We start from the raw sequence: 21,058 nt of genomic DNA, 5'->3' as shown, positions 1-21,058 counted from the left end.
GTCATATTTAGCTCACATGCACATACTGTAAAATTATAGCACTAAGTTTGACAGATCGAGGACAGAATATGTCCTGAAGGCAATAGCCCCACTAATTGTCTTGGAGAAACAGTAAGTGCATCCTAACCCACCCTTAGTGATTACGGTATTTAGTAGGCATTATATAATAAATGTATACACTAAAATATACAGTGAAAACAAAGGAGGAAGGCAGGTCATAGGAATTCTGCCTGGAATTTGATTACTTGAAGTACATTTTATACATTTGTGATTTGTTACAAAGTGTTCTCATACTTTATACATTTCTCCGGTCATTGCAGTATTTTCCATGAAATAACACTTGAATAATATAATCACAGAGGAATTTGTGACCCATTATGCTGTTATGTTTCCATTAGCAATAGTACCAGTGGAGGCTGCTGAAGGGAGGGCGACTCATAATAATGGCTGGAATGGAATGGCATCAAACACATAGAAACGATGTGTTTGATTTATTTGATACCATTCATTTCGCTCCAGCCATTACCACGAGCCCATCCTCCCCAATTAAGGTGAAACCAACCTCCTGTGAATAGTACAATAGATAACCCTCAATTGACTACGGTGGAAGGGTTAGCACGCTGGCACAAACCCTTAGCCTGGGGGCAGTCTGTTTCTGCCATAGAGATCCAATGGGCCAGATTCAATCAAATCCTCTATAGCCGACATCTGCATAGCTGATGTTTTAACTGTCGGAGGTGGAACTGTGTTAAAGCTGTCAAATCCACAAGGCTCCTGGCATTTAACCTAACGTAACAGGTGTTGAAAGACGCTTGAGCTGAGTTCCCACTTCCATTTTACAGGGGAAACTGAAGTTCAGTTGAAAATACTGTACCCTGAAAACCAGATCTTAGCGTTTTCTGGGGACCCCGCATAGGCTACCCGCCATTATGCCTAAAGCGGACGTTGCCATTGGCTGCACAGAGTCACATAAAGATAGCCCAATGGCCGGCAGATGGCAATATTGAGTTGTTTCATCTTACTGTCCAAAGGGAATCTATGCAGCTAGCTTAACACTTGTATCCTCCGTGGACCGGTTCGTACATAAAACATTCTCCATTCAGGCTGCAAAGGTGTCAATTTCTTCCTTAACTCGATTTAATGTCGAGAAGGTGGGAAAAAAAACAGGAAAATATCCATATTTTCTTTATGAAACAAACACCTTTTCCACCACCACCAGTGGCTAATGCTCGTCCCGGATGTTGTGTATCGCATTCAGCTAATCAGACCAGGGTTGAAAAAACATACTGCTGCAACCTGACTGGTGTTTCATAAAAATAGTATGCATATTTCCCCCGCTTTTTTTCTGCTTCCTCACCATTAAATCGCAAAGAGCAACTATTTTGGATTAAAAAAAGAAAAAGCATACACTGAATATCACTTTGAGTATGGTGAATTTATTAATTATGCTTTGGGTGGTGTATCAATACACCCAATCACTATAAAGATACAGGTGTCCTGAACTCAGTTGCTGGCAAGGAAGGGAAGTGCTCAGGGATTTCACCGTGAGGCTAATGGTGACTTTAAAACAGTTACAGAATTTAATGGCTGTTGTAGGAGCAAACAGGATGGATCAACAACATTGTAGTTACTCCACAAGACTAACTAAATGACAGAGTAAAATGTACAGAATATGCAGCATGTTTGCAATAAGGCACTAAAATTATACTAAAAAAAAAATGTGGCAGAGAAATTAACTTTTGCGCCAAAGCATTATGTTTGGTCAAAATCCAACACATCACTGATTACCATTTTTCATATTTTCAAGCATGGTCGTGTCTGCATCATTATAGATGCGCTCGTCATCGGCAAGGACTATGGATATTTTGGGGTGGATAAAAAGAAACTGAATAGAGCTAAGCATAGGTAAAATCCTAGAGGAAAACCTGGTTCAGTCTGCTTTCCAACAGACACTGGGAGACAAATTCACCTTTCAGCAGGACAATAACCTAAAACTCAAGGCCAAATATACACAGTTGCTTACCAAGACAACATTGAATGTTCCCGAGTGGCCTAGTTGAAATTTTGACTTAAATCTGCCTAAAAATCTATGGCAAGACTTGAAAGTGTCTGTCTAGCAATAATCAACAACCTACTTGACAGAGCTTGAAAAGTTAAAAGAATAATAATGGGCAAATATTGTTCAATTTAGGTGTGCAAAGCTCTTAGACTTACTCAAACAGCTGTAACTGCTGCCAAAGGTGATTGTAACATGTATTGAATCAGGAGTTTGAATACTTATCTAATCAAGATTAGTGTTATTTTTCATTAATCTTTAAAAAAATATACAATTTCTTCCACATATTTACCCATATCTGGATGGCTTTGTGACATTTTGGTTTGGGGTAGTTAAACGACAAATGCCTGATGATGATGATGATAATAATAATAATAATAATAATAATAACAATTATGACTCGGGATGGAACAAAGGAAAAAAAATCTTACACTGCCATTTTTCCCATTAAAACGATAAGAACAATTCTTAAAATTCCACGTGCACAGTGGAGAATATGCTCCTATTGGGTATGCCCGCTAGGGGGCAATGAAGTTACATTTACATTTACATTTTAGTCATTTAGCAGACGCTCTTATCCAGAGCGACTTACAGTAGTGAATGCATACATTTCAGTACGGGAAAAAGTTCTATCTACTGCAGTCATAGGCTGAATCTCAAACATTTAAACATTTAACCTGTCTTTTACTGCAGTGGGCCTAAATCAGGGTCACACAGAGTGATTATTAGTAGTCTTAAACAAATCTACTTTGAAACAAATGTATACAACTCATACAGATGGTTATGGGCTTAAAAAAGGATGACACCTGTACCATGCCAGATATAGAGTTGAAATATATTACATTTTGAGTTTGCATCCCAATATTACACTTTATACACATCACAGAAGACTGAAATATAACAAAACTGTTTGACATAGAAACCCCGGATTTTGGTCTGTTTAAATAAATGTTTTATAAATTCTGAAAAATATTAATAACATTCCACCCATGAGGCAAAAGAGGGCGTTTTTGGTCATTAACTGCAGGAAAGGGCTACACATTCACACCCCTAATTACAACTATTATAATAAGAATTATTATTAGTTGTCAGAATCATTATTTTCATCCAAATCTAGCACACCCAGAACTAAAATATCAAATCAAATGTTACTGGTTACATACACATATTAAGTAGATGTTATTGCAGGTGTAGCTAAATGTTTGTGTTTTTTGCTCCAACAGTGCAGTAGTATCTAACTATTCACAACATTACACACATCTAAAAGTAAAGAATGGAATTGAGAAAAATATAAATATTAGGATGAGCAATGACTAAAATACAGTATGTTAACATTATTAAAGTGACTAGTGTACATAGGGCAGCAGCCTCTAAGGGCTAGGGTTGAGTAACTGGGTGGTAGCCAGATGGTAATGGCTATTTAACAGTCTGATGGCTTTGAGATCTGGATGATAGCGGGGTGAACAGGCCGTGGCTCGGGTAGTTGATGCCCTTGATGATCTTTTTGGCCTACCAGTGACAAATATTGCGTATTGCGCCAGATACTCAATTAAGTTCTGGGGGAGACGTGTTTGAAAAGATACTAACTAGACTAGCAAAGTCTCCACCCCTCTAAACAGAAACTCTCGGACAGTTTTGGGTAAGTCTATGGGCCAAATGTCCCCTCCCCTTCCGAAATGTTAAAGATGCGAGCACCTGCGAAATCTTGATTTGTCCAAATGATGTGTCGAAAAATCTGCGTATCGGAACAAAGTTCTTCGTTAGTCGTTGCGTCCCAGTCTGTCGTCAGACACTACTACCGTTTATGTTACGTGCGTCTGCCTAACAGAGATTATCATCATCCATATCATCGCCCAGTAGTGGAGGACAAACCCAGTGTGAGCAGGCTTTTGTTCCAACCCTGCACTAACACACCTATTAAACTCACATACCGTCTTCAATTTAGACACATTTTTGTATAAACAAGTGTATTAAAGATGGACTGGAACAAAAGCCTGTCCAATCCCTGCCATAAAGTCTCTCCCTTCTTGTTTGCAGGTCGTGTTCACTAGTCACGAAACAAAATAAAACAATCCCAAACTAAATGAAACGGGGATGTGCTATCTTGACCTTGTCCAATAAGCAAACATATTTGTCATTTTCTGTTGCATGTTTTAAGATGCAGTACCCAACTCTCACCTCTGGGGGTCACTACTGTCCCGCCTTGATATCAGGAGGCCTGAGCTGCCTTTCCCCTCGGCCAGGATCTGCACGGCCCTGTAGAGCAGGTGTACCTCCAGCCCCCCTTCCTCTTCACCTGCCACATGGTCATCACCCTGTACTTTCCTTTCACTTCTGGTTGGTGAGATTTTGAGCCATGTGTTGGATTATGTTTCCCACTGATATTGGAAATGAAATGCGAGAATTTAATTTAAAAAACAGTTGATTAAAATACCTCTAAATTAGATTTTTTTTAAATGATAAATGAGAGATTAAACACTTAAATTGCAATGTACTTGGGATATTATCTGCATGCTTTTGGTGATTATCACAAGACATCTATCTTAAAACATGGACGTACAACCAGGCTGCATCTCGGTAGTCTAAACTGGTTTCCTCTCCTTGTCTCCCTTTCTCAATCTGCACTGACAGTTAAGAACTACACATGTTAAATAATACTCCCGAAAGCCATCCTTCATATTAATTTGTTTGTGGCCTGTATTTTCATATCAGTAAAAATGAAGGCTAGGAGATAAGGAGAGAATGCCACTTTAGACTATTGAAATGGACCCCAAATATAGTAAAATGGCCACTCACCTATGGCGTCCACCATGCAGGCCTCGCACGTGTATGCCTCCGCCTCCACGGGGATGGCGTTCTGGAAGCAGTGTAAAGAGATGACGCCCTCCTCGGCCTTCCACTCCTGGAAGATGTACTGCACCTTGGAGCACAGTCTCTGTCGCAAAATGGTGGGAAAGACATGGACATACACTTGCTATTGTAATATATTTTATTTGCACATTCATAGTCATTGTCCTTTGCAATACAATACAATAATACAACTTAATTTGTCAACTTAAGGCAATGAGTGTAAGGGCTGCAGTGGTTTATCATATAAACACACAGACAGAAGAAATTATGTAAACATAAATAACAACAGTGTTGTCACAGTGTGATTAGGTTATTTGACTGTCAATTGAGTAAAGACAGTAAAAAACTATTAATCCAACCTCAAACGTCTTATCCCGAATACAGTGGTGATTTTGGCATGTAAATCTTGGTGGGGCAAAAAATATACTGTCACGTCCTGACCAGTATAGGGGTTATTGGTTATGGTAGTTTGGTCAGGACGTGGCAGAGGGTATTTGTTTTATATGGTTCGGGGGTTATGTGTATGTCGAGGGGTATTGTATTTATGTGTTCCGGCGGGTTTTGGTGTATGTTCTTGTTTTGGATTTCTAGGTTTTGTATTTCTTTGTTGGCCTGGTGTGGCTCTCAATCAGGAACAGCTGTACATCGTTGTTCCTGATTGGGAGTCATACTTAGGGAGCTTGTTTTCACCTGTCTCTTTGTGGGTAGTTGTATTTTGCACTGCTGTTATTATTAGCCTGTGAAACTGTCGGTCTTTGTTTATTGTTTTCGTGTTCACTTTAATATAAATAAAATAATGATGAGCACGCAACCCGCTGCGCCTTGGTCCCCTTCTCTCTTCAACGACACCCGTGACAGAATCTCACACCAACCAAGGACCAAACAGCGGGGTAAGGAGCAACGGAACACTAATATGGAGTTTTGGACATGGGAGCAGAATCTGGCTGGAGAGGGCCCATGGAGGAAGTCTGGTGAAGACCGGGAACGCTACCGGGGAACACGGCTGGCAAGAAAGCCGGAGAGGCAACCCCAATAAAAAAATGTTTTTTTTGGGGGGGGGGCACACGGGTAGTTTGGCTGGGCCAAGGGTGAGCCCTAAGCCAGCTCCCCGTGCTTTTTGGGAAGAACGTATGGAGTGGATGGCGCCGAGGTATGCGGAAGTGCGCATGATCTCGTCCATACGCACGCACAGTCCAGTGCGAGTGATCCCAGCCCCTCGCAAGTGCCGTGCTAGAGTGGGTATCCAACCTGGTAGGAGGATGCCTGCGCAGCGCATCTGGTCACCGGTGCGCCTCCTAGGTCCAGGCTACTCTACGCCCGCTCTACGCACGGCAACCATCAGGCCCCTGCACAGCCCAGTTCGCCCTGTGCCAGCACTTCGCTTGTGCAGGGCTACTAGTTCCATCCAGCCAGGACGGGTTGTGCAGGAGGTGCGATCGAGACCGCCAATGCTTCTCCACGGCCCGGTATATCCAGTACCAACACCACGCACCAGGCCTCCAATACGTCAGCCCAGTCCAACTCAGCCTGTTCCCGCTCCTCACACTAGCCTTAAAGTGTGCGTCTCCAGTCTGGTAGCTCCACTACCAGCCCCACGCATTAGGCTTCCAGTGCATCGGCTATGTCCAGAGTGTCCGGCAACAGTGTCCAGTCCGCCTACGGCCCGGCACCGAGTGAGTCGTCCTACAGTCCAGGGTTCAGGGTCATCAATGAATGGCCTCAGGCAGAGGATTTCAGTGGGGGTGGATGGGTCAGGTAGGGGACTGAGGCCTGAGCCGGAGCCACCTCCATTGTAGGAGGTTTGGGGAGGGGGGGTGTAGCACAGGAGCCTTCGTAGGACGGCAGCCACCCTCCCTTCCCTCCCTTTAGATAGGGGTTTATTATTTTAATTTTTTTGTTGAGCTGCATACGGGGTCTGCACCTTTGGGGTGGTACTGTCACGTCCTGACCGGTAATAGGGGTTATTTGTTATTGTAGTTTGGTCAGGACGTGGCAGAGGGTATTTGTTTTATGTGGTTCGGGGTGGTTGGTTGTTTAGAAGGGTGTTTGATTTATTATTTACGGGTTTTGGGCTATGTTATATGTTTTGTATTTCTATGTTCATTCTAGTATTAGTATTTCTTTGTTTAGGTCATTGGGTGTTGGACTCTCAATTGGAGGCAGGTGTTTCCTAGTTGCCTCTGATTGAGAGTCCTATATATAGGTATGTGTTGGTAGTTTGTGGGAGATTGTGATAGGTATAGCTTGTTTGCCTTACCGGCCTGTTATCAGTAGTTGTGTACGTGTTTATTTTGGTTTACCTTTTCCGTTTAAATAAAAAGATGAGTACACATTTCCCCGCTGCGTATTGGTCCGACAATGATTTCTCTTTATCAGACTAAGAAGAATGTGACATAGTTGAAGTTTGCATACACCTTAGCCAAATACATTTTAAATCAGTTTTTCACAATTCCTGACTTTTAATCTGAGTAAAAATGCCCTGTTTTAGGTCAGTTAGGATTAACACTTTATTTTAAGAATGTGAAATGTCAGAATAATAGTAGAGAGAATTATTTATTTCAGCTTTTATTTCTTTCATCACATTCCCAGTGTGTCAGAAGTTTACAGACACTCGATTAGTATTTGGTAGCATGGCCTTTAAATTGTTTAACTTGGGTCAAACATTTTGGGTAGCCTTCCACAAGCTTCCCACAATAAGTTGGGTGAATTTTGGCCCATTCCTCCTGACAGAGCTGGTGTAACTGAGGCAGCTTTGTGGGCCTCAAATGGAAGACCCATTTGTGACCACGCTTTAACTTCCTGACTGATGTCTTGAGATGTTGCTTCAACTTATCCACATAATTGTCCTTCCTCATGATGCCATCTATTTTGTGAAGTGCACTAGTCCCCTTCTGCAGCAAAGCTCCCCCGTGCTTCACAGTTGCGATGGTGCTTGCAAGCCTCCCCCTTTTTCCTCCAAACATAACGATGGTCATTATGGCCAAACAGTTTGTTTCATCAGACCAGAGGACATTTCTCAAAAAGTACGATCTTTGTCTCCATGTGCAGTTGCAAACCGTAATCTGGCTTTTTTTATGGCGGCTTTGGAGCAGTGGCTTCTTCCTTGCTAAGCGGCCTTTCAGGTTATGTCGATATAGGACTCATTTTACTGTGGATATAGATACTGTCATGACGTTGGCCTCTTTGGGTACAGGAAGGACAGTTGACCCCCTCCCCTTCGTACCATCACCCAACCTACCTTCCCCCCCAACCCAGGGTTGTAAAAAACCCTCTGAGGAGAATCTCCTACCCCATGTTTCATAGAGAGACAAAGGAAATTCTTCCAACTCATAGAATTGGAGAACCGAGCGACATGTGTGTGCTGGAGAAGGTATGGAAGATTGTTGAAGAATCCAGCTACGAACTCATCCGCTTGGTACAATTTTGTGATACTCAGAAGAGACAATATTACCATAAAACTGTTTATATAATAGACTCAGTTTAAGACTTGCCTCATATGGGTGTATGGAATGTATTGATAAGGATAAAGGTTTTGTAAGACATTGAGATGCTATGTACTGATGTAATGTGATAGAATTGTATTTCTGTAACCAAATCTAACTCAGTCATAGGCACGCCCCAGGGACATATACAGGACCAGGCGTCATTTGACCAGCCTGTTCGATGGGCACTATAAAACACTCCCTGATTTACATTTCTCGAGACCAGGCCTACACTCCGTTGGCCAAATAGGTTCTACCATCTAATTCCTCTACTGAAAGTGAACCATACCACGTTAACTTTTAGACTATCGATACTGACAGAATAAGAACAAGTCTTTGATATTAATTATTAGTCTGCAGCTAAGTAAATTATATCATTGAACGCGAAGACCAACGAAGCAACCATTCGATGACGACATTAATGAAGGTCGCTCTGAAAGATCCATTCTAACCAAGAGAGAGAGAGAGAACGCGGACAAAACTCCCCAACAGAACTACTCTCCAACAAGAATCAGAACGACACACTGAGTGTAAATATATATATATTGATTGCAATTGTTCCCGAATGAGTGAGCCTTCAATTGTCAATTGTTAATGAACTCTGTGTAAACTTCTCAGCTGACCATTTATGACCCATTGTTCAACAGGCCGACCAGCCTGTTTAGCCCACAAGGGCACATTCCGATACCAATCCTTTGTTGACGATAATTACTGTTTGTATGTTTTTCTGTTAATTACTTAGTGTAGTAAATAAATGATTTTAAGACAATTGATGTATGGATGATTTTAGTAAAGACTGGGTTCGTGCAGATACAACAATTTACGACGTTTTGGTATGAGACTGGACTAGAGGTAAATCCACCATTTAAACTTAGAAGATAATCGACCTATACTATAATATAATATAATATTATAGTACAGGAAAGTTATATTAGGAAAATTATAGCTTTGTAATCTGAATATTCTCCTTGGTGCCCCGACCTCCTAGTTAATTACAACTAAACGATTAATCAGTTTAATTGCGTGATAATAATTACAGGGAGCTAATTGATAAACATATCTTCTGTTTAATGGTACCCCCAAAGACACGACAATACTTTTGTACCTGTTTCCTCCAGCATCTTCATAAAGTCCTTTGGTGTTCTGGGATTGATTTGCACTTTTCGCACCAAGTACGTTCATCTCTAGGAGACAGAATGCGTCTCCTTCCCGAGCGGTATGAAGGCTGCATGGTCCCATGGTGTTTATACTTGCATACTATTGTTTATACAGATGAACGTGGTAACTTCAGGCGTTTGGAAATTGTTCCCAAGGATGAACCAGACTTGTGGAGGTCTACCATTATTTTTTCGGAGGTCTTGGCTGATTTCTTTTGATTTTCCCATGATGTCAAGCAAAGAGGCACTGAGTTTGAAGGTAGGCCTTGAAATACATCCACAGGTACACTTCCAATTGACTCAAATTAAGTTCTCTGCTGCCAATGACTGGAACGAACTGCAAAAATCTCTGAAGCTGGAGACTCTTACCCCCCTCACTAGCTTTAAGCACCAGCTGTCAGAGCAGCTCACATATCACTGCACTTGTATATAGCTCATCGGTAAATAGCACATCCAAGCTACCTCATCCCCATACTGTTATTTATTTATTTATGTATCTTGCTCCTTTACACCCCAGTATCTCAACTTGCACATTCATCCTCTGCACATCCTACCATTCCAGTGTTTAATTGCTATATTGTAATTACTTTGCCACTCTGGCCTATTTATTGCCTTACCTCTCTTATCCTACCTCATTTGCACATGCTTTATATAGATTTTCCTACTGTATTATTGATTGTATGTTTGTTTATTCCATGTGTAACTCTGTGTTGTTGTATGTGTCGAACTGCTTTGCTTTATCTTGGCCAGGTCGCAGTTGCAAATGAGAACTTGTTCTCAACTAGCCTACCTGGTTAAGTAAAGGTGAAATAGGCTCATTTTTATTTTTTACTTATCAGAAGCCATGACATTTTCTGAAATTATCCAAGCTGTTTAAAGGCACAGTCAACTTAGTGTATGTAAACTTCTGACCCACTGGAATTGTGATACAGTGAATTATAAGTGCAATAATCTGTCTGTAAACAATTGTTGGAAAAATGACTTGTGTCATGCACAAAGTAGATGTCCTAACCAACTTGCCAAAACTATAGTTTGTTAACAAGAAATTAGTGGAGTGGTTGAAAAACGAGTTTTAATGACTCCGACCTAAGTGTATGTAAACTTCCGACTTCAACTGTATGCTGATGATTCAACCATATATGCATCAGCAACCACAGCTAATGAAGCCACTGAAACCCTTATTAACAAAGAGTTGCAGTCTGTTTTGGAATGGGTGGCCAGTAATAAACTGGTCCTGAACATCTCTAAAACTAAGAGCATTGTACAGTGGGGGGAAAAAAGTATTTGATCCCCTGCTGATTTTGTACATTTGCCCACTTACAAAGAAATTATCAGTCTATCATTTTAATAGTAGGTTTATTTGAACAGTGAGAGACAGAATAGCAACAAAAAAAAACAGAAAAACGCATGTCAAAAATGTTATAAAATGATTTGCATTTTAATGAGGGAAATAAGTATTTGACCCCTCTGCAAAACATGACTTAGTACTTGGTGGCAAAACCCTTGTTGGCAATCACAGAGGTCAGACTTTTCTTGTAGTTGGCCACCAGGTTTGCACACATCTCAGGAGGGATTTTGTCCCACTCCTCTTTGCAGATCTTCTCCAAGTCATTAACCTCTCTAGGTTCGGCGGGACGAAATCGTCCCACCTACGTAACAGCCAGTGGAATCCTGTAGCGCGTTATTCAAATACCTTAGAAATGCTATTACTTCAATTTCTCAAACATATGACTATTTTACACCATTTTAAAGACAAGACTCTCGTTAATCTAACCACACTGTCCGATTTCAAAAAGGCTTTACAACGAAAGCAAAACATTAGATTATGTCAGCAGAGTACCCAGCCAGAAATAATCAGACACCCATTTTTCAAGCTAGCATATAATGTCACAAAAACCCAGAAGACAGCTAAATGCAGCACTAACCTTTGATGATCTTCATCAGATGACACACCTAGGACATTATGTTATACAATACATGCATGTTTTGTTCAATCAAGTTCATATTTATATCAAAAACCAGCTTTTTACATTAGCATGTGACATTCAGAACTAGCATACTAGCAAACTTCCGGTGAATTTACAAAAAATTTACTAAATTACTCACGATAAACGTTCACAAAAAGCATAACAATTATTTTAAGAATTATAGATACAGAACTCCTCTATGCACTCGAAATGTCCGATTTTAAAATAGATTTTCGGTGAAAGCACATTTTGCAATATTCTAAGTAGATAGCCCGGCATCACAGGGCTAGCTATTTAGACACCCAGCAAATTTAGCACTCACCAAAGTCAGATTTACTATAAGAAAAATGTTATTACCTTTGGTGTTCTTCGTCAGAATGCATTCCCAGGACTTCTACTTCAATAACAAATGTTGGTTTGGTCCCAAATAATCCATAGTTATATCCAAACAGCGGCGTTTTGTTCGTGCGTTCAAGACACTATCCAAAAGGGTAAAGAAGGGTGACGAGCACGACGCATTTCGTGACAAAAGAATTCTAAATATTCCATTACCGTACTTCGAAGCATGTCAACCGCTGTTTAAAATCAATTTCTTATGCCATTTTTCTCGTAAAAAAGCGCTAATATTCCGACCGGGAATCTGCGTTTAGGTAAACAGACAAAAGAAAATAAAGCATGGGGTCGACTCGTGCACGCGCCTAAGCCCATTGTCCTCTGATCGGCTACTTGCCAAAGGCGATAATGTGTTTCAGCCAGAGGCTGCCTCGATATCATTCAGCTTTTTCCTGGGCTCTGAGAGCCTATGGGAGGCGTAGGAAGTGTCACGTTACAGCAAAGATCCTCAGTCTTCAATAAACAGAGACAAGAAGAACAAGATCTTGTCAGAGAGGGTACTTCCTGTAAGGAATCTTCTCAGGTTTTTGCCTGCCATATGACTTCTGTTATACTCACAGACACCATTCAAACAGTTTTAGAAACTTTAGGGTGTTTTCTATCCAAAGCCAATAATTATATGCATATTCTAGTTACTGGGCAGGAGTAGTAACCAGATTAAATCGGGTACGTTTTTTATCCGGCCGTGTCAATACTGCCCCCTGTCCCCAACAGGTTAAGGTTTCGAGGCTGACGTTTGGCAACTCGAACCTTCAGCTCCCTCCACAGATTTTCTATGGGATTAAGGTCTGGAGACTGGCTAGGCCACTCCAGGACCTTAATGTGCTTCTTCTTGAGCCACTCCTTTGTTGCCTTGTCCATGTGATTTAGGTCATTGTCATGCTGGAATACCCATCCGCGACCCATTTTCAATGCCCTGGCTGAGGGAAGGAGGTTCTCACCCAAGATTTGACGGTACATGGCCCCGTCCATCGTCCCTTTGATGCGGTGAAGTTGTCATGTCCCCTTAGCAGAAAAACACCCCCAAAGCATAATGTTTCCACCTCCATGTTTGACGGTGGAGATGGTGTTCTTGGGGTCATAGGCAGCATTCCTCCTCCTCCAAACACGGCGAGTTGAGTTTATGTCAAAGAGCTCCATTTTGGTATCATCTGACCACAACATTTTCACCAGTTGTACTCTGAGTCATTCAGATGTTCATTGGAAAACTTCAGACAGGCATGTATATGTATTCTTGAGCAGGGGGACCTTGCGGGCGCTGCAGGATTTAAGTCTTTCACGGCGTAGTGTGTTACCAATTATTTTTCTTGGTGACTATGGTCGCAGCTGCCTTGAGATCATTGACAAGATCCTCCCGTGTAGTTCTGGGCTGATTCCTCACTGTTCTCATGATCATTGCAACTCCACGAGGTGAGATCTTGCATGGAGCCCCAGGCCGAGGGATATTGACAGTTCTTTTGTGTATCTTCCATTTGCGAATAATCACACCAAATGTTGTCATCTTCTCACCAAGTTGCTTGGCGATTGGTCTTGTAGCCCATTCCAGCCTTGTGTAGGTCTACAATCTTGTCTCTGACAACCTTGGAGAGCTCTTTGGTCTTGGCCATGGTGGAGAGTTAGGAATCTGATTGATTGCTTCTGTGGACAGGTGTCTTTTTTACAGGTAACAAGCTGCGGTTAGGAGCACTCCATTTAAGAGTGTGCTCCTAATCTCAGCTCGTTACCTGTATAAAAGACTCCTGGGAGCCAGAAATCTTTCTGATTGAGAGGGGGTCAAATACTTATTTCCCTCATTAAAATGCAAATCAATTTATAACATTTCTGACATGCGTTTTTCTGTTTTTTTTGTTATTCTGTCTCTCACTGTTCAAATAAACCTACCATTAAAATGATAGACTGATTATTTCTTTGTCAGTGGGCGAACGTACAAAATCAGCAGGGGAACAAATACTTTTTTCCCCCACTGTATATGGTAGACCTCAGCTGAATTTGGTAATGAATGGTATGGCTGTTTAAATTACTTGGCGTTACCTTAGATTGTAAACTGGTGTAAAGATGGGGAGAGGTCTGGCTGTAATAAAGAGATGCTCTGCTTTTTTGACACCACACTCCAAAAAGCAAGTTCTGTAGGCTATTGTTTTGTCTAATCTTGATTATTGTCCAGTCATGTGGTCCAGTGCTGCAAGGAAATACCTAGTTAACCTGTTGGGGCTAGGGGGCAGTATTTTCACGGCTGGATAAAAAAACGTACCCGATTTAATCTGGTTACTAATCCTACCCAGTAACTAGAATATGCATATACTTATTATATATGGATAGAAAACACCCTAAAGTTTCTAAAACTGTTTGAATGGTGTCTGTGAGTATAACAGAACTCATTTGGCAGGCAAAACCCTGAGACATTTTCTGACAGGAAGTGGATACCTGATGTGTTGAATTACCTTTAAGCCTATGCCATTGAAACACACAGGGGTTGATTAATGTTTTGGCACTTCCTATTGCTTCCACTAGATGTCACCAGCCTTTACAAAGTGTTTTGAGTCTTTTACTGTGAGATCTGACCGAACAAGAGCCATGGAACGGTGATGGCCGATTAGACTCTGGCGCGCGAGTTCATGTTGGGTACCCTCGTTCCAATACGTTATAAAAGAGAATGCATTCGTCCACCTTGAATATTATTCATGTTCTGGTTAAAAAAGGCACTAATGATTTATGCTATACAACGTTTGACATGTTTGAACGAACGTAAATATATTTTTTCCCCTCGTTCATGACGAGAAGTCCTGCTGGCTTAGATCATGTGCTAACAACACGGATCTTTTTGGATATAATGATGAGCTTTTTTGAACAAAACTACATTCGTTATGGACCTGGGAATCCGGGAAGTGACATCTGATGAAGAGAATCAAAGGTAATGGATTATTAACATAGTATTTTCGATTTTAGATCTCTCCAACATGGCAGTTTGTCTGTATAGCAAAGCATATTTTTCTGGGCGCAGTGCTCAGATTATTGCAAAGTGTGATTTCCCAGTAAGGTTATTTTTAAATCTGGCAAGTTGATTGCGTTCAAGAGATGTAAATCTATAATTCTTTAAATGACAATATAATATTTTACCAATGTTTTCTAATTTTAATTATTTAATTTGTGGTGCTGACTTGACTGCCGGTTATTGGAGGGAAACGATTTCCTCAACATCAATGCCAAAGTAAAACGCTGTTTTTGGACATAAATATGAACTTGATAGAACTAAAAATGCGTGCATTGTCTAACATAATGTCCTAGGAGTGTCATCTGATGGAGATTGTAAAAGGTTAGTGCATCATTTTAGCTGGTTTTATGGTTTTGGTGACCCTGTCTTTGAATTGACAAAACATTACACACAGCTATTGTCAATGTACTCTCCTAACATAATCTAACTTTATGCTTTCGCCGTAAAACCTTTTTGAAATCGGACAACGTGGTTAGATTAAGGAGATGTTTATCTTTCAAAGGGTGTAAGATAGTTGTATGTTTGAAAAATTTGAATTTTGACATTTATTTGGTTTCAAATTTGCCGCTCTTGAAATGCACCTGCTGTTGATAGGGTGCACCACGGGTGGCACGCTAGCGTCCCACATAGCCCCAAGAAGTTAAGCTGATGCTGGCCCAGAACAGAGCGGCACATACTGCTCTTCATTGTAATCAGAGGGCTGATATAAATACTATGCATGCCAGTCTCTCTTGGCTAAGAGTTGAGGAGAGACTGACTGCATTACTACTTTTTATAAGAAACATTAATGTGTTGAAAATACCAAATTGTTGCATAGTCAACTTACACACAGATATGACACACACTTATCCCATCAGACATGCCACCAGGGGTCTTTTCACAGTCCCCAAATCCAGAACAAATTCAAGAAAGCGTACAGTATTATATGGAGCCCCTATTGCATGGAACTTCCTTCCATCTCATATTGCTCAAATAAACAGCAAACCTGGTTTAAAAAAACAGTTAACCTCTATGGGCTAGGTGGGACGCTAGCGTGCCACCCGTGGTGCACTCCATCAACAGCAGGTGCATTTCAAGAGCGGCAAATTTGAATCCAAATAAATGTCAAAATTCAAATTTTTCAAACATACAACTATTTTACACCCTTTGAAAGATAAACATCTCCTTAATCTAACCACGTTTTACGATTTCAAAAAGGTTTTACGGCGAAAGCATAAATTTAGAGTATGTTAGGACAGTACATTTACAAGAGTTGTGTGTAATGTTTTGTCAAGTCAAAGACAGGGTCACCAAAACCATAAAACCAGCTAAAATGATGCACTAACCTTTTACAATCTCCATCAGATGACACTCCTAGGACATTATGTTAGACAATGCATGCATTTTTAGTTCTATCAAGTTCATATTTATATCCAAAAACAGCGTTTTACTATGGCATTGATGTTGAGGAAATCGTTTCCCTCCAATAACCGGCAGTCAAGTCAGCGTCACAAATTAAATAATTAAAATTAGAAAACATTGGTAAAATATTATATTGTCATTTAAAGAATTATAGATTTACATCTCTTGAACGCAATCAACTTGCCAGATTTAAAAATAACCTTACTGGGAAATCACACTTTGCAATAATCTGAGCACTGCGCCCAGAAAAATACGCGTTGCGATACAGACTAGACGTCATGTTGGGGAGATCTAAAATCGAAAATACTATGTAAATAATCCATTACCTTTGATTCTCTTCATCAGATGTCACTTCCAGGTATCACAGGTCCATAACGAATGTAGTTTTGTTCAAAAAAGCTCATCATTTATGTCCAAAAATCTCCGTCTTGTTAGCACATGATCTAAGCCAGCCGGACTTCTCGTCATGAACGAGGGGAAAAAATATATTTACGTTCGTTCAAACATGTCAAACGTTGTATAGCATAAATCATTAGGGCCTTTTTTAACCAGAACATGAATAATATTCAAGGTGGACGAATGCATACTCTTTTATAACGTATTGGAACGAGGGTACCCAACATGAACTCGCACGCCAGGTGTCTAATGGGACATCATCGTTCCATGGCTCTTGTTCGGTCAGATCTCCCTCCAGAAGACTCAAAACACTTTGTAAAGGCTGGTGACATCTAGTGGAAGCAATAGGAAGTGCCAAAATATTCCTCAGCCCCTGTGTTTTTCAATGGGATAGGTTTAAAGGTAATACAACACATCAGGTATCCACTTCCTGTCAGAAAATGTCTCAGGGTTTTGCCTGCCAAATGAGTTCTGTTATACTCACAGACACCATTCAAACAGTTTTAGAAACTTTAGAGTGTTTTCTATCCATATATAATAAGTATATGCATATTCTAGTTACTGGGTAGGATTAGTAACCAGATTAAATCGGGTACATTTTTTTATCCAGACGTGCAAATGCTGCCCCCTAGCCCTAACAGGTTAAAGCAATGTCTCTCCCCTATTGGACCTAGATAGTTTGTGTGTATGCCATGATATGTAGGCTACGTGTGCCTTTCATTTTTTTATGTAGTTCTGTCCTTGAGCTGTTCCTGTCTATTGATGTTGTGTATTATGTCATTCTGTATTACGTTTCATGTTTTGTGTGGAGCCCAGGAAAAGAAGCTGCCGCTTTTGCAACAGCTAATGGGGATCCAAATAAAATACAAAAAAATCATTGCTGTCGGTGATCATCAAACTTAATGATGGTGTTGGAGTCGTGTTTGGCCACACAGTCGTGGGTGAACAGGGAGTACAGGAGGGACCTAAACATGCACCGCTGAACAATTGTCAAAGACTCCAGGCACCCTAGACATAGACTGTTCTCTCTGCTACCACACGGCAAGCGGTACCGAGCGCCAAGAGGCTTCTAAACAGCTTATACCCCAAGCCATAAGAATCCTGAACATCTAATCAAATCGCTACCCAGACTATTTGCGACACCAGTGCCCCGACACATTGACTCTGTACCGGTACCCCCTGTATATAGCCCCGCTATTGTTATTTTACTGCTGCTCTTTAATTATTTGTTATTTACATCTCTTAATTTTTTAGGTATGTTCTTAAAACTGCATTGTTGGATAAGGGCTTGTAGGTAAACATTTCACTATAAGGTCTACACCTGTTGTATTTGGCACATGTGACAAATACAATTTGATTTGTAGTTGATGATCAGCGTGGCAGACGTGTTGTTGCCTACCCGTACCACCTGCCCCGTCAGGAAGTCCAAGATCCAGTTGCAGAGGGAGGTGTTTAGTCCCAGGGTCCTTAGCTTAGTGATGAGCTTTGTGGGCACTATGGTGTTGAACGCTGAGGTGTAGTCAATGAACAGCATTCTCACATAGGTGTTCCTTTTGTCCAGGTAAGAAAGGGCAGTGTGGAGTGTGATTGAGATTGCGTCATCTGTGGATCTGTGTCTAGGGTACCCGGGATGATGCTGTTGATGTGAGCCATGACCAGCCTTTCAAGCACTTCATGGCTACAGACATGAATGCTATGGGCGGTAATCATTTAGGCAGGTTACCTTCGCTTCCTTGGGCACAGGGACTATGGTGGTCTGCTTGAAACGTGTAGGTATTACAGACACGCTGAGGGAGAAGTTGAAAATGTCAGTGAAGACACTTGCCAGTTGGTCGGCGCGTGCTTTGAGTACACATCCTGGTAATCCAGCCTTGTGAATGTTGACCTGTTTAACCTCTTGACGTTCGCCTAGGATAGGGGGCGCCACAGCGCATTTTGAAAAAAATGTGTGCCCATTTTAAACGGCCTACTACTCAAACTCAGAAGCTAGGATATGCATATAATTAATACTTGTGGATAGAAAACACCCTAAAGTTTCTAAAACTGTTTGAATGGTGTCTGAGTATAACAGAACTCATATGGCAGTCAAAACCCCAAGACAGATCGAAACAGGAAGTGGAATTCTGAATTGCGAACTCAACTTCATCACGTTGCCTATTAATCACACCGTGAGCTATGGTTCATTGAGCACTTCCTATTCCTTCCACTAGATGTCCCCAGTCTATACAAAGTCGTTTGAGCCTTCTACTGTGAAAACTGAATGAATGAGACGCTGTTGAAATTGGTCAAATGAGGAGGGCCATCACCATTATGACGCCGGCGGCCCTGGCTTCTCTCCCCTTTCGAAACGTTTTGAAAGATAATGCAATCATCCTCCTTGAATCTTATTGGCTCTCTTGTTGAAAAACGCCCTGAAGATTTGTTATACAACGTTTGACATGTTTGAACGAACCTAAATGGAAAAAAATGCATATTCTCAATGGCTGTCCTGCGGCCGACGGAGCATTTGGATCAGCCTTCAGACGCGCTAACAAGAACAAGCTCTTGGAACATAAAGGAGTAATTTTTTCGAACTAAAATACATTTGTTGTGGATCTGGGATTCCTGGAAGTGCTTTTTGATGAAGACAACCAAAGGTAAGGGATTATTGACAATAGTATACAAGAATTAGTTAAGATTTTACATTACATGGGCTTGCTCCTACCTATCTCTACGATTTGGTCCTGCCGTACATACCTACACGTACGCTACGGTCACAAGACGCAGGCCTGCATAGTGAACCTAGAATTTCTAAGCAAACAGCTGGAGGCAGGACTTTCTCCTATAGAGCTCAATTTTTATGGAATTGTCTACCTATCCATGTGAGAGACGCAGACTCGGCCTCGATCTTTAAGTCTTTAATGAAGAGTCATCTCTTCAGTAGGTCCTATGATTGAGTTTATTCTGGCCCAGTGGTGTGAAGGTGAACGGCAAGGCACTTTGCTGTCTCTGCCTGGCCGACTCCCCTCTCTCCACTGGGATTATCTGCCTCTGACCCTATTACGGGGTCTGAGTCACTGGCTTACTAGTGCTCTTCCATGCCTTCTCTAGGAGGGGTGCATCAAATAGTAACAGGATTTTTCCGCTATACTCAACTTGAGTGGGTTGAGTCACAGACGTGATCTTCCTGTCCGGTTTTGCGCCCCCTCTGTCTCGTGAGGTGGAGGCGATCTTCATGTACTATACAATAGTCTATGTGCCGGGGGGCTAGGGTCAGTCTGTTTTATCTGGTGTAATTCTTCTGTCTTATCTGGTGTCTTGTGTGAATTTAAGTATGATCTCTCTAATTATCTCTCCCTCTCCCTCCCAGAGGACCTGAGCCCTAGGATCATGCCTCAGGACTACATGGCCTGATGACTCCTGGCTGTCCCAGTCCACCTGGTCATGCTGTTGCTCCAGTTTTAACTGTTCTGCCTGCGGCTATGCAACCCAGACCTGTTCACCATAGGTGCTACCTTGTCCCGGACCTGCTGTTTTCGACTCTCTCTCTCTTTACCGCACCTGCTGTCTCGACCTCTGAATGCTCGGCTATGAAAAGCCAACTGACATTTACTCCTGAGGTACTGACCTGTTTCACCCCCTACAACCACTGTGATTATTATTTGACCCTGCTGGTCATCTATGAACGTTTGAACATCTTGAAGAACAATCTGGCCTTAATGGCCATGTACTCTTATAATCTCCACCCGGCACAGCCAGAAGAGGAACGGCCACCCCTCAGAGCCAGGTTCCCCTCTAGGTTTCTTCCTAGGTTCCGGCCTTTCTAGGGAGATTTTCCTAGCCACCGTGCTTCTACATCTGTATTGCTTGCTGTTTGGGGTTTTAGTCTGGGTTTCTTTATAGCACTTTGTGACATTTGCTGATTGATTAATTGATTGATTGATTGATTGGACTGGAGGTACTGCCAAATTCTCTAAAATTATGTTGGAGGCGGCTTATGGTAGAGAAATTAACATTCAATTATCTGGCAACAGCTCCAGTGGACATTCCTGCAGTCAGCATGCCAAATCCACGCTCTGTCAAAACTTGAGACATCTGTAGGATTGTGTTGTGTGACAAAACAGAACATTGTAGAATGGCCTTTCATTGTCCCCAGTACAAGGTGCACCTGTCTAATGATAATGCTGCTTAATCAGCATCTTGATATGCCACACCTGTCAGGTGGATGGATTGTCTTGGCAAAGGAGAAATGCTCACTAAAAGGGATGTAAACAAATGTGTGCACAACATTTGAGAGAAATAAGCATTTTGTGCATATGAAAACACTTTACATGTTGCATTTATATTTTTGTTCAGTATAAGTTAGGAGCGTTGAACCCTTACTG

At 41.4% G+C, this 21,058-nt stretch overlaps 2 long non-coding RNA genes across 4 annotated transcripts in view; one reads left to right on the top strand and one right to left on the bottom strand.

Moving 5' to 3' along the window:
* Positions 1–5,437, top strand: part of LOC106613479 (uncharacterized) — a 51,669-nt gene extending 46,232 nt beyond the window's left edge. For 2 of the 3 annotated variants that reach the window (XR_001330488.2, XR_001330487.2), the window contains exons 5-6: positions 4,215–4,393; positions 4,873–5,437. This is a non-coding gene — a long non-coding RNA (uncharacterized lncRNA). The remainder of the gene's footprint in view (positions 1–4,214; positions 4,394–4,872) is intronic. The other variant, XR_001330484.2, reaches the window with a different exon arrangement.
* LOC123724376 (uncharacterized) overlaps positions 4,305–21,058 on the bottom strand; it is a 63,343-nt gene continuing 46,589 nt past the window's right edge. The window contains exons 3-4 of the long non-coding RNA XR_006756888.1: positions 4,853–4,991; positions 4,305–4,434 (exon numbers count right to left, since the gene is read on the bottom strand). This is a non-coding gene — a long non-coding RNA (uncharacterized lncRNA). The remainder of the gene's footprint in view (positions 4,435–4,852; positions 4,992–21,058) is intronic.

Source organism: Salmo salar, chromosome ssa10 (genome assembly GCF_905237065.1).
Source record: "Salmo salar chromosome ssa10, Ssal_v3.1, whole genome shotgun sequence".
Lineage (NCBI taxonomy): Eukaryota > Metazoa > Chordata > Actinopteri > Salmoniformes > Salmonidae > Salmo > Salmo salar.
Note: the sequence above shows the minus strand (reverse complement) of the source record. Positions and strands in the feature narration are given on the sequence as shown.